General features: G+C 41.0%; 1 long non-coding RNA gene across 1 annotated transcript in view; it reads right to left on the bottom strand.

Moving 5' to 3' along the window:
* Positions 1-868, bottom strand: part of LOC309334068 — a 43,616-nt gene extending 42,748 nt beyond the window's left edge. The window contains exon 1 of the long non-coding RNA XR_014152828.1: positions 780-868. This is a non-coding gene — a long non-coding RNA (uncharacterized lncRNA). The remainder of the gene's footprint in view (positions 1-779) is intronic.
* Between the last annotated feature and the right edge of the window lie 11,466 nt (positions 869-12,334).

Here is a 12,334-nt window from a genome sequence, read left to right as displayed (position 1 = left end):
TGCATGCGTTTATAGTAGGCATTTTGCACTCACCTGAACCCTTGCAGGGAAAGGGACAGGGCACTAATGGGACAGGGTGGGGCAACCGGGCTGCTTAAACCACACCCCTTCTCCAACGGAAGCACCATGGGGGGTGGGCCCTCCGAGAGAGAACAACAGAACAGAACACAGAACAAAGAAGACGGAAGTGGCGCACAGTTCCTTCTGTTCCCTCGCTTCCAAAGAATGGAATGTCAACACACAGAGCATGTGATCCAGTAGTCTCACACACTCTGCAGCAAGGGAGAGAATGAAACTCCGGACATCCAGCACCCGCTTCTCTGCTTCTCTTGAACTCTTTGACTGTAACCCTGTACAATCTTTTTTCAAAGAGGGCCAGATTTGATGCAGTGAAGGGCCGTGAGGGCCACCGAAACAGCCAACCCAAGTTGTTAACCTGTTTTTAGGGTTGAATTTGTTGAGGGTTTGTTTTTTTAGGATTTTACCCCAGGAAATAAATAAACTGCCACAGGGGCCAGATTAAACTGACCAGTGGGCTGGATTAGGCCCCCAAAATGGACTTTGGATATGCCTGATAAGCGCACGAATAAGATGTAGCGTGTGCACCATTTCATGTTTTACTTTGTATCTCAAGCCATTTTGGAAGGTCTTAACTTGAAATGTCAATAAAGGTATTTTTATTGTATTGTGTTGTATAGTGTTGTGATTAACATGGGAAGTAGGGTGGTAAAATACGTTTGCCTTTCTGCATGCGTTTATAGTGGGCATTTTGCACTCACCTGAACCCTTGCAGGGAAAGGGACAGGGCACAATGGGAAAGGGCGGGGCAACCGGGCTGCTTAAACCACACCCCTTTTCCAACGGAAGCACCATGGGGGGTGGGCCTGATTTGATGAAGTGAAGGGCCGTGAGGGCCACCGAAACAGCCAACCCAAGTTGTTAACCTTTTTTTTATTGTTGAATTTGTTGAGGGTTTTTTTTTTAGGATTTTACCGCAGGAAATAAACTGCCACAGGGGCCGGATTAAACTGACCGGTGGGCTGGATTAGGCCCCCAAAATGGACTTTGGACATTCCTGATAAGCGCACGAACAAGATGTAGCGTGTGCACCATTTCATGTTTTACTGGAAAAATTAAGGTCACTGTTAACTGGTAGGCAGGGCCTTGGGGGCCTAATCCCCCCTTGAATCTGACTTAGGACTTCAGCAGTGAGACTACAGAGTGACAGTGTCATCATAATTTCACCATGGCAACCAGCTGCTTCATTTCCACTTACTTGAAAGGCAGGTCATTGAGTATTTATTTTATTTATTTATTTTTGTATCAAATATTTATTAAGTTTTCCATAACTGAACACGTGACCACTTTCTTTCCCTAGGAATTGCATCCCTAGCATTGCATCCTCCCCCCAGCCCCTCCCCAAAGCTTGCTGCACCCCAAGACGTTTTGCACTCACCTGAACCCTTGCAGGGAAAGGAGCAGGGGACAATGGGAAGGGGCGGGGTGACCAGTCTGTTTAAACCACGCCCCTTTTCCAACAGAAGCGGCAAGGGGGGCTCAGTATCCAGCACCCCCTTATCTGCTTCTCTTGAATTCTTTGCCTTTATGGGGACAAGCACAATGACTGGAAAGAGATTGTTGGTAAGACATGGCTCACAGTGAAGCAATGAGCTGGCCCTGAAGCCAGTTAGGCTGCTTTACACTGACATAATGCACACTTTAGAGAGTTCCAACAACAGTTTCCCTATTCTCATGAAGAAAAGATGCCCAAAGAGTTCAAATGATGCTTCTCCACCATAACAGGGTTGCGCATTGTTGGTTACATTTTGACAGCAATAATATGAAGATTTACAAAACATAAGAAAAGATCCCTGCCTGATCAGACTAGAGACCGATCTGCTTCAGCGTTCTGTTTCAACAACGGCCACCCAGATTCCTCTGGGAAGCCCACAAGTTGAGCATGAGCACAATAGTGCTCATTTCAATGCAGCCACTACATATGACTCCTCCACGGTATGTTAAAATTGTTACTAAAATCACCCCCTTACTGTACCTAAAGCAAATTTGTGGAGGTGCACTTGTAGGTTCTGTGGGAGAGATTCCATTATCAAAGGAATATATGTTCCTGAGTATGTTTGCCTGACTGAAAGGTGTCCTGGTAGTCTGATTTAGGCCTCTTGTCTGGATGGAGGATAGAAAAGGGTGAGTAAGCATGTGCAGAAATTAGCCTCCAATACACATTAAGATCTATGTTAGAAGTTCCACCCCCTTTGCCTCAGCCCCACCCACTACTGTACAGGCATTTATTTTGTGTTTTTATCTCTTATTTATATGCTATGAACCACCCTGCGAACTACAGATGAATACAGGTACACAAATTTATTTGTTTGTTTGTTTGCTTGTTTGGTGGCTGTTTGAAGATTGCCTGAAAGGGAATGTGGCCCTAGTTAAAAACCAAAATAATATCAGGAGCTACAGTTAAAACAGAGGCAAATGTGGTCATTCGCTTGAGTGAAATAATCAAGAAACTTTAAACAATAACCCCTCCCTCAGAAACATTTCCATCTGTGCGCGTGCGCGCTCTCTCTCTCTCTCTCTCTCATATGCACACACAAAGAAAGAGAGAGCGAGAGAGAAGGAAGGAAGGAAGGAAGGAAGGAAGGAAGGAAGGAAGGAAGGACCTACTCAGAAAGGTACCATCAAGCATATGAAAGCTCTGAGTATACATTCAGTTAATGGAGAAATAACTTCTCCCAGCAAGCAAAGACTTCTTCGCTGCTCTTATCCAAAACTAGCCAAGCCTCCCAGCAGCTGTTCTTGCTGCATTTGCAGTTTGCACATCTGATTCACACTCCCAGAAGGCAAGATACACTATTGTGTACCACGGGGCAGGAGACCACCAGGGCCACAGCATCCCAGCACCAGGCAATTGCCTCCTTCCGCTTGCCCAACTTGGAGACCACCTGGGCTGAGTGCCACCGAGCTGCCCATTTCTCTCTGGCGAGGGCAACTGCCGAGGCTTGCGCCTTGGCCCACATTTATACCCGCTCAGCAGCCAAATATTTTTGTCACATCACAATCAACCCGCGGACGATGGCAGCAGCTGGGGAGGCATCACCATCACTCTCTCAGCCCTCACAATGGTGAGCCCAGCTCAGCAGCCAAAACACACACACATACACACACACACACGCGCACACGCACACACACACACACAAGTTGTGCCAATATCTGTGAAGGCCACACCGGAAACCCAAAGGGGCAGGAGGGGGACATTTTTCAGCCCAGTGGTTACATTTCCCTCCACACAACACTAGTCCAACACACAAATGAACAGAGCAATGAAAGCAAGCCTTATCTTTGCACAGGAAGCTGTTCAAGGAATGACATGCAGAAAGAAAGTACTAAACCCAATTAAAGCTATTAAGAAATAGGTTGTCCAACCCCCTGGAATGCAAGAAACTCAGCTGAAATTGAGGAAACGTTTGCCTTTCTGCATGTGTTTATAGTATCCATATTGCTATTTGGAATACTCGAAATGCAGGGAGGGACCTCAGATGCACACCCACCTCCCTTCATTTTTGGGGGGGAGGGTCTCTTTAAGAAGATACTTGAAGGCAACCTGTATTAGGAAGTTTTTTATGTTTGACATTATTTTTTATATTTTGCTGGAAGCTGCCCATGGTAGCTGGGGATGATTAATACATTATTATTATTATTATTTATTTATTTAACTAACAAACAGAAAAGTTATGAACTAAGCGCACGAACAAGATGTAGCATGTGCACCATTTCATGTTTTACTGGAAAACCTTATGTCACTGTTAACTGGTGGACAGGGCCTTGGGGGGGGGGATTTCCCCTTGAATCTGACTTAGGACTTCAGCAGTGCCACTACAGAGTCACAGTGTCATCATAATTTCACCATGGCAAGCAGCTGCTTCATTTCCACTTATTTGAAAGGCAGGCCATTGACTATTTTATTTATTTATTTATTTATTTATTTATTAATATAATATTTATTAAGTCTTACATTTTAATAATCCAAAAGAACCACATTAAAACATTCCAAATTACGATACAATTTTAAAAAGTTAGATATAAATGCCAAATTATATATCATTGGGTGGATTCCCAAGGTCTGAATTTCGCGGAGTTCTAATAATCTAATATCACGTTGCATTTCCTAATTAGTCAATAAACCATTCCAATGTTAATCCTTCACTTAATTTTCATTTACAACCACTGGTGTGTTCAAACTTTCGTCTTCATAGTTCTGTGTGAAATACTTTTTCCCCAGCAGTGTTCTTTTAAACCTACTTGCATATTTCAAACCGTTACCTTTCAGGGAAGTTTCCCAGGTAAACTACAAATACATATATATCAAAAGAGAATTAAAAAGGCTCACCTCCCCCTGGGGCTATACAATTAATCCATCAATTAAATCAACGAGTGGGTCAGTCCTTTGTACTGTTGTTTCTGATCCTCAGCAATCTTTAGTTTCATTTTGTACACAGCAATATTTTAACTGCGTCATAAAAAAAGGGTAAAGGTCCCCTGACAGTTAAGTCCAGTCACAGATGACTCTGGGGTTGCGGCGCTCATCTCACTTTACAGGACGAGGGAGCTGGCATTTGTCCGCAGTTTTTCTGGGTCATTTGTCCGCAGTTTTTCTGTGACCAGCATGACTAAACCAATTCTGGTGCAAAGGAAACCAAAACCAGAGCAGTGCACGGAAACAATGTTTACCTTCCCGCTGGAGCGGTACCTATTTATCTACTTGCAATTTTGGGCGTGCTTTCAAACTGCTTGGTTGGAAGGAGCTGGGACTGAGCAATGAGAGCTCATCTCGCTTTACATGCCGAGGGAAACAGCGTTTGTCTGCAGACAGTTTTTCTGGGTCTATGGCCTGCATAACTAAGCCACTTCTGGCGAAGCCAGAGCAGTGCATGGTAAGGCCGTTTACCTTCCTGTTGTTGTGGTACCTATTGCACTTTTGGGAGTGCTTTCATACTGCTAGGTTGGCAGGAGCTGGGACTGAGCAACAGCAGCTCACCCTGTTGTGGGGATTTGAACCACCAACCCTCTGATTGGCAAGCCCAAGAGGCTCAGTGGTTTAGACCACAGCACCACCTGTTTCATAGTCCACCATTAATACTGGGCAATTATCCAAAACTCTGTCTTGGCCTCCTTCCAGCTGTTAATAAGATGATGCCTCCACACTGAAACAATAGCTCCATCAAGATTTCCTTTCATCTTTCCCTTAATGATCATTGCCAGAATCATAGTCAAAATTTCACACAGTCCATTTCGTATTTAAGATAGCATCTACTTACGTAATTCAAGCCATTTTGTTTTGGTCTTGACAGAAGTCTTTCTCCAGATCAAATCCTTCTCAGTGGCTGATTAAATCAGCAAGTTATTTTATTACCGCTGGTTCAGAGCATGCCTGTTAAGTCCAAATTTTTATCTTAAAAAAATAGGTGTCCTTTGCTCATGGGGCCAGCTTTGGAGAGTTGCCACAACTGTGCGACTTACACACAGCTGCCCCTGTCCCCTCTTCCTTCTGGACGGACAGCAGGTATCAGGACGATCTGCGGTTGGAGTGCCCCCCCAACCCTGGGAGGGTTGGAGGGATAATTACTCCCATATTATCCTCAATTACCAGCATGGAAAGGCTCCTTTGTAATTGGCACAGCCAATTGCCATGGCAAAAAACAGGAAGTGCGAGCTCATTGAGTATTTAAACATTGAAGCCCAAATGAAGCTTTTGTTTTCCTTTAGGCCTCAGTCGTTTGAGAACATGAAAGAACATTTTGTGAAAGCCAATAATAATAATAATAATAATAATAATAATAATAATAATAATAATAATAATTTATTTATATCCTGCCCATCTGAAGTGCTCCGTTTTAGGTTTTTATTTCAGTGGTCTCAAGCAAGGCTTAATTCTTCTCTGGATTGCATTGAAAGCTTTTGAACTCCCAGAACAAGCCCTTAAACCTTTTAACAGCTCAAGTTGTACCCAAACGGTGACATTATGCAAGACCAGACACCTCTGTTTCATTGTTTATCCTTACTCAACTGCACCTGGCTCCCCCTTGAAAATCAGCTGCTGGGGCTGAGAGCAAGACACAATGAAGTATTTTCAGAGCTGAACTGCAAGAAACTTACTAAGTGCCTAGGAGCCCTAAATAGGCAGTTAATATTACGATTTTTCTGCCTCGCATACACTGAAATTACACCCCTTTGCTTCAATGGAAGGAAAGGATCTCTAATCATCCAGCTTTAATGGGCTTAAAAGACATTTTGCAGGAAGGATCACGAGTCAATGGCAGAAACTCATGGATCTATCATGCTTATTCAGTCAGAGTTTAGAAGATTGAACTGGAGAGGAGAGTGAAGAATCATAGAGGGGACCCGAGGGTCATCTAGTCCAACCCCAAAATGCTGTGATCACACACCCCAGGCCTTCCAAAGCTGAAGCTTATTATTCCTCCCACCAAATGGCCTTTATTATTATTATTACTACTTGCCCTTCAGCCATAGGTGCCAGGGACGGGGCTGGTGGAAGCTGGAGTCCCAACAATCTCTGCTGGACACCAGGCTCCCCATCTCTGGCCTATAGGATAACCAACATCATAACCCTAGTTAAGTATTTCGTACCATACCTTGTATTGGTCATTGGGTCCTAGCTTGTTCCAAGGCTCTGGGTTGCTCTTTTTGTCCCAGCCAGGCAGAAAAATCTGACATGAGGCAGACAGCATCTGTGTAAGAAGAAGAAAAACATACTAAACAGATAATAAAAACTGTGAGTATGGCAGCCTCTCAAATGGAGAAAAATGTGAATTCACTGATACAGGTGATGGGACAATTTAAAGAACTGAATGTTAAAACCACTGAGGTGGAACAAGAAGAGGTTTGAGGAAAATACAGGGGGAACAAAAGGTGGTGGTAGATGAAACCAGCACCTCGTGGGAATTGCTCTGGGGCGCTATGGCTATTTTGGAAATGAAACAGAAAAGGAGGGTGACTCATTTGAGAGGCTACTATATGTGGTGGCAATGTAAGGTTATTTTAAAAGCTTGGATAATGATAGATCATGATTTGAAGAAAATGCTTAAAATAACCTTTGTTTAAAAAAAATGGAAGCCTTGACACTGGTTTATCCAGGATTAAATGTTTTCATAGAGCAAAAGAATTTCCTCCTGTATCTGATAGCAGCTGCTCGGCCATGATCATCCCAGAATTTGAAAGAGAAGAAGCTCCCACCAAAGAAGATAAAGAAGATTGGTAAAGCAAATTAATGGACTATGCAGAATTGATTAATTAATTAGAAACCCAACATAATAAGAGGACAATAATTTGAAAAATGAGAAATATTTATTGCATATTTCCAAAGCACTGTGTATACTAATATACATTAGCAGGATTTTGAAAAACACTTGTAATATGATGAATAATGTATAAAATTGGAAATTATTGTGAATTGAAGATATTATGGACGTGCATGAACAAATGTAAAACAAAAGAACCAAGAAGGGGAGTGGAGGGAAGTCAGGGAATTTTAGAAATCTCATCTTTGAGAATTGTTATGGATTGTATATATAGTTGATCTAAGGATTATGGTGTGGTTATTTTTATGTGATATTTTTTGTTATATCACATAAAACACTATTTTAAAAAAACGAATGCAATTTCTCATGTATCAACTGTTCTCCTGGAGACAAATATACTGCTATCTTGGGAAACGTTCATCAAGCAAGGCATTTGTCTTGTGCAAAAATAACTTGCACTCATATGCAAGATAATTGACCATTTTGTTTCTAGTGAAATAAAATTTCTTATTAAAAGAAAGGAATAACTTTGATGTTCGTTTGATGTTATCTCTTTAACCAGAAAGTATTCAATGCAGCCAGTATAGTTAAAATAAGTTGGGGGGAAATGGCGTGTGGGTGTTTATCTATGTATCTATCTATCTTTAAATAAGAAGTGTACATTTCACATTTTGTTGTTGTTTTTATTTTGCCATGTTGATGAGTGTGTGTATGAGGGAGAGAATGCATTCAGAAAACTTTGGGCTATACCAGCAGACATATTGATGATTCTTTGGACATAATAGACAAAATTTCCACACAATGGTCTGAAGTGCCCCAGTGGGACTTCAGGGTCTGCTGCAGGCAATGGTGGACGGCAGAGATCGGTCGTCTCAAGCGACCCATTTGCTGTGAGGAGAAGGGAAGGTGGCGAAGGCAACACACCTACTAAACCCTCCCTGAAGGTTTTAGTTTGGGTTCTGGAGGGTCCAGGAGTGTTGGTGAACCTTCTCACGAAGTTCTCAAAGCTCTGGAGGGAAGTGAATGGGCTCCAGGATTGAACGCAGACACACGCTGAGTACGAGACCACACAACAAAAATCTTTGAGATCCGTCATCAAAGAGGTGACCTCTGTAAAATAAAAGGATCAGGAACCAATTCGAAAGGTTAAAAGGATATAATTTTTTGATTATGAGATAATTTGAGCTGCACCAGGGAGGAAAAAAGAAGCCCCCCTCCCCGGACGTGGGTATAGAACTGCATGAAATAAAATCTTCTGGGGAAACAAAAGAATAAAGAATAAATATCTACCCGCTAATGTGTTTGAACACAAAAATACCAGTAAATGAACTGAGTTAAGACTGTACAAAATTTTATGCCCCCCCCCCCATTTTATTTTTGAAAGTATCTTCTGGTAAATCCACCAAACTGCAATTGGAAAAGTTATTTTGAGCAAAGGGAAGATGAAAAGACGACCTGGATTTTATGATTTATAGAACTGAAATTTATGAATATCTCTCCCCCCCCCCTTCCCTTTGCTTTCCATTTCCATGTGATTCAAGAGACAGATATCACAAGTATAGATTTTAGAACTTTAATATTGGGAAGTGCCAGGATTAGAACTTTTTTGGGGGGCGGGGGGGGGGGCTGACACTATCTAAAGAAAGCTTTTGAAACTGTGATTTTTCTTTTTGGTGGATACATTTTGTGTTGTTTTCCCTCTCTTTTTGGATTTGTGTGGGTTTGGATTATATGGCTTTGTGAACAATTGTTAAAAGGTAAATTAATTGGATTATTTGATGGGTGGGCTGAAGAAGGAAGGAGAGTTTTGTTGGTCAGACATTTTAATTCTCCCTAGATTGGATAATGAAGAAGTTGTGCAAGGAGCTGAAGAAATAAAATGATTGTGGATTTGTATGGTTTTATATCAGCTTTTCTTTTAATTGGATTACAATTTATATTTGTGTAAAAGGTGGAATCTGCTGGAACTTTCTGGGATACTGTATAAAGCTTGTGACTGTGTTTGGGTGAAGGAGGAATAACAGGAAGCAGGACAGATAAACAAGAGAACAAGTGATAAATAAAAGGTCATAAACTAAGGAACTACGACACAGTGTGGTGGAAAAAATAACCACACGGGGAATTTGTGTTTTTTTTTTTTTAATTTCAGCCTTTAATATATCCTATATTCAGAAGGAGGTAATACCACTATCTGCTGAAACTACAAGTACATAAAAAAAAGGAAGTAAAACTTCATTTTGTAAAATTCTAAGAATTTTATTTGAAACATTATGGCAAACACAGCAAAAAAGCAACCTTCTGGTCCAACAACAACTCCAGATCAGATAATGGGTTCAATTACAGAAGGGGACACAAAGTCTGATTTAACAACATTTTTATTCGAAATTAGGAAAGAAATGAAAGCTGGAATACAGAGATTGGAATAAAAAAAGATGGTAACACCACAGCAGTTGAAAATATAACAACAGATATTAAATAATTGTTTCATAAAACATTAGAATTGGAGAAAACAGTGCAAGAATTAAAGCCCAAAACCTCACCTTTAGAAGAATCTTCTAAGAAAGTACACATTGAGGTAAGAGAAGCAAATAGAGAGCCAGAAAGGATGAAAGAAGATATGGAAGCGGTAGGTACTTCATGAACAGAAACTGGATGCAATGGCCATTTTAGAATTAAATCCAAAAGAACTGGTTCTTTGATTGAGAGGCATTCTAGAAGATTTGACAGTAGAATTGAGTGAAACAACAATAATAAAAGGACCTACTAATTTGATTGCATTGAGAGAAGATGAGATCAGTACAGGTGTCGACAAATTTTTTGAGTAAAAGCAAAGGAAGCAAAAGCAAAAAACAAAAACAAAAAAAAGCTGCCAGGTGACGGTATGGTAACGTTTAATTCAAAAAGAGTTAAAGACAGAGGAATAAAAATGCATTATCAGAAAAATCTTCAGATTGATGGTCACCTTTGGAAGCTGTAGCAGTGAAAAAGAAAAATATGATGGAAAATTGGGCAACTTACAGAAATTTCTTGAGAGAACAAGGTGGAGAATTTAAATTAAAAGAATGTAAGGATTTATCAGAGATGTTAACAACATGGTTACAATATAATAATCTGAATGAAGTATTTAAAAAGGGTATAAAGTGGGGGTTTGGGGAACAAACATCAGAACTAGAAAGTGACCTGTTAAACTGTAATGTTAAAGTGATATCTAAAATATATAAGATGTTATTGGAATGGGAGACAAAGAATGAACATGTGAAATCTTTAGTGATACACTGGGCAATAGATATTGGTCATAATATCAGTGGTGGAGCTTCATGCTCCAGCACCGGGGGGCAGAGAGCAGGTTGGGGTGGGGCTGGCGCATGTCCCAGGGGTGAGGCGCACTGCCCGTAGGGGTGTGGTGCACATCCTGGGGGCATGGTCTACTACCCATAGGAACATGGCGCCCAGTGTGGGGAGGGGCAGCTGTGATGGCACCCCACCAGGATCGCACTGCTGGGGGCGGTGCCCTCCCCCCCCACCTCTTCCTCTGCCAGTGCATAATATAGAAATGGATGCATGGGAACATTTATGGAATGTGGATATAAAATTTACAGCATGTTATAGTTTAAGGGAAAACTTTATGGAAATGTTATATAGATGGTACCTAACACCTAGTACATTGGCTAAAATATATAAATCCAAATTCAATATGTGCTGGAAATGTAAAGAGAAAGAAGGTACCTTTTTTCATATGACTTATAATGAGGTTAAAGTTTACTGGGAAATGATATATTATGAACTGAAAAATATGTTTAAGGTCATATTTATTTTAAAAACCAGAAGCTTTTCTTTTGGGCATTATAAGATCAGAACCACCTAAACTGTATAGAAATGTATTTATGTATGCAACCACAGCTGCTAGAATGTTATTTGCCCAAAAATGGAAAGAAGAAGAATGGATACAGAAGTTAATGGGCTACGCAGAAATGGTGAAACTTATTGGGAGAATAAGAAATCAAGATAACAATTTTTAAAGAAAGGAATGGAAATGGTTTATTGAGTATTTACAAACAAACTGTAAACAGATTAAGACATTGGCAGGAATAATGTAAAAACTTGCAGTTTCAATATGCATATAGGATACATACGGGAATAGATATATAGAGGCAATTTGGAGTATGCAGGAAGATGAAAAGAAATGTAAAGAACCACATAAAGAGGGGGAAGAGAGTTAGAGTTTTAAATCTTAAAATTATGATTATATAAATGAGAATTGCTGCAGAGGAGAGTATTTATATAAAGTCAATCCTGGAAATGTACATTCCCTGAGTGACAAAATTATGGCTTTCCATAATGATGGGAGGTGTGAACTCCCAGTCTTGCTGCTGGCTTTAGAATAGGATCAGACAAATTCATGGGTGATAGGGCTATCAATGGCTACTAGCCTTTATGACTTGCACTCTACCACCACAATTGGGGGCAGTATTGCTTCTGAATACCACTTGCTGGATACCGCAGCAGGGGAAACTGCCCTTGTGCTCTGGTCATGCTTGTATCTCACAGTGGTCAACCAGATGCCTGCAGGAACATGATCCTGGACTAGATGGGCCACTGTGCTGTTCTTAAGAGCTGCATTCCAAATATGCATCCAGTCATGCAGCTTGTTGAGCGGCCTTGAGCAAGTCAGTATTTCAGTGTCTAAATTATTCTTAGAGGACTGTTGCTCATTTATCTATTATTATTATTATATCTCATATTTTCTCCAATAAACTTAAGGTGGTGTGCATGCTTCTCTCTTTCCGCATCTTACCTTCACAACCCCCTCCCTACGCAGTCGGTCTGGATGAGAGCTGGCGGCTGTTCCAAGGCCAGTCACTAGGCTCTGTGGCTGAGTGCGACTCGAACCCTGTTTTCACATGCCCTAGTCCAACACTCTAACCACTACACTACACCAGCTGCTTAAGCTAAGAAGGGTGAGAAATGTGCCAGACAAACAAAATGTAGGAGAACAC

Source organism: Podarcis erhardii, assembly GCF_964252035.2.
Source record: "Podarcis erhardii genome assembly, chromosome: Z".
NCBI lineage: Eukaryota > Metazoa > Chordata > Lepidosauria > Squamata > Lacertidae > Podarcis > Podarcis erhardii.
Note: the sequence above shows the minus strand (reverse complement) of the source record. Positions and strands in the feature narration are given on the sequence as shown.